The sequence below is a fragment of the Peromyscus eremicus genome, chromosome 14 (assembly GCF_949786415.1).
Source record: "Peromyscus eremicus chromosome 14, PerEre_H2_v1, whole genome shotgun sequence".
Classification (NCBI taxonomy): Eukaryota; Metazoa; Chordata; class Mammalia; order Rodentia; family Cricetidae; genus Peromyscus; species Peromyscus eremicus.
Genome location: NC_081430.1, coordinates 83,518,917 through 83,521,409, shown reverse-complemented (window position 1 = coordinate 83,521,409; position 2,493 = coordinate 83,518,917).

Below are 2,493 nucleotides of genomic sequence, written 5' to 3'. Positions count from 1 at the left end.
TACATCACCTACTCCTCCTCTAGCAATTAAAAAAAAAAAAAAAAAAAAAAAGAAGTCTTTGGGTTAGCCTTTCTCCTCCGAACAGCTTAGCTCTTCCTGCTCCCCCCCCACACACACCATCACACCATTATGGCCAGAGTGTTGGACACCTAATACATCTGACCTCTGAAAAGGACAAGCTAGAGACTGGAGAGATGGCTCTGTGGTTAAGAACACTGGATATTTTTTCAGAGGACCAGGCTTCAATTGCAATGCCCTCTTCTGGCCTCCCTGGGCATCAGGCACATATGTTGCACATACTTACATGCAGACAAAATGCCTACACATATTAAACAATTTGAAAGGGATAGACCATCTATTAACATCTTCTCTCATTCTTTTAACAAAGACTATTGAGGGACTGGGGTAGAGGCTGAAGCTAACTGTAATAAATGGGGTGAACCAGGCCTGGCGTGGTGGCACAAGCCTTTAATCCCAGCACTCAGGAGGCAGAGGTAGGAAGGTCTCTGAGTTCGAGGCCAGCCTGGTCTGCAGAGTGAATTCCAGGACAGCTAGGGCTACACAAAGAAACTTTGTCTCAAAAAAACCTCTGTGTGTGTGTGTGTGTGTGTGTGTGTGTGTGTGTGTGTTTATATATACACATATGCTGACATATATATATATATACATATACATACATACACACACACACATATATGTTGATAAATGGGGTGGACCTAGCCTTCCTTCATACAGAACCAAGACTCCCAGGGAAAACAGGTAAGTCAATAGAATATTATGGGGCTGCGGTAAGCGGCTTGACCTAGTGTGCACGAGACCCTGAGTTTAATCCCATCATCACAAAACCCAAAAGCAAGCAGAAAAAAAAATTGTGCTAGGGGTGTTGGTACAGGCGTTTACAGCAGCATTCATCACGGTAGCCAGAACATAGAAACAGCTGTGTCCATCAACAGAGAAATCAATTTTTAAAATACAGTATATGTACATGGACAGTAAAATAGTACTTTCGCTCTTTTAAAAGGTAGAGGAAATCTGTCATTTGCAACAGTATGGAGGAACCTACAGGGCATCATGCCAGGTGAAGTAAACCAGACACCAAGAGACAAATACCACATGATCTCACTTACATTTGAAATCTCAGAGTGTGAAACTCTTGGAAGTAGAAAGAGGAAAACAGGTTACCAGGAGCTGGAAGGGCAGGGAAAGTTGGCCGAGAAGTACAAAGATACAAATAGGCAGGAAGAAGAGGTTGTGGTCTTCTATTAAATAGATACACACACACACACACACACACACACACACACACACACTTTCATGTTTTGAGACAGGGCCTCAAAGCTGGCTGAAATTCACTATGTAGCTGAGGATGACCTTGAACTCCTGACCTCCTGCCTCCACCTCCCAAGGGCCAGGATTACAGGTGTATGCCACTAAACCTGGCTCATAACATATATTTCAAAATATCTATAAAAACAAGAGAGGATTTTAGATGCTTTTACCCACAAAGGAATTATAAACCTTTGAGATGATAGACATACTAGTTACTCTGGTTCAATCATTACAAAACGTATACATGTATTAAAATATCCTCCTCCACAAATCTATACAATGCCTGCCAATTAAAAATAGTTTTTTTTAAATGAAGCTCACACATTGTAGCCTAAAAATAAGGACAACACATTGTAGCCTAAAAATAAAGACTACTGGGTGCCTGCATGTGAGCTTATCCTTGCCATTTGCAAAGGTCAGAAGAACTTTGAGTTAAGTGTGTGTGCTCCAGAGCCCATAGTGTAGTGCTGCCTCCCAGTAGGGCAGGGATTCCGGGCTCTGGACAAGTCTGAGCAGGAAGCACCAGAACCTTGGCAGTGAGTGATTATCTGTGTGCTGAGTTCCTCTCACTGGAAATCACAAGTCAAAAGGCTATAGAATCTCTGGTCTGGTTTTAACCCAAATTAAAAACAAATTCAAAGAGGGGATTGTAGGTCCTGCCTGTAATCCCAGCCCTCAGCATGCCGAGGAAGGAGGAGGGCTTTGAGTCTGGGCTACACTGGGAGTTCCAGGCCACCCTTGGATACAAAGTGAGACTGGCCTTGTCTTGTAAAAACAAAACAAAAACAACCAAACCAAAAAGAGGAGCTGGGGAGCCAGGATAGTAGCACAGACTTGTAGTTTGGATGGTCAATGTAGGAGGTTCAGAAGTTCAGACTCAACCTTGGCTACGCAGGGAATTTGGGGCTATCTTATTTGGGGCTATCTTATTTGGGGCTATCTTGAGCTAAAGGAAGAAATGAAAGAAAGGAAGGAAGAGAGGGAGGAGGAAAAGAGGAAGGAAGGAAAATTCGTTTTTGTTGTTGTTGTTGTTGTTGTTGTTGTTTTGGGGTTTGTTTGTTTGTTTTTTTCCTCAGCAGATGTTTCTTTTTTTTTTTTTTTTTTTTTTTGGTTTTTCGAGACAGGGTTTCTCTGTGTAGCTTTGCGCCTTTCCTGGGACTCACT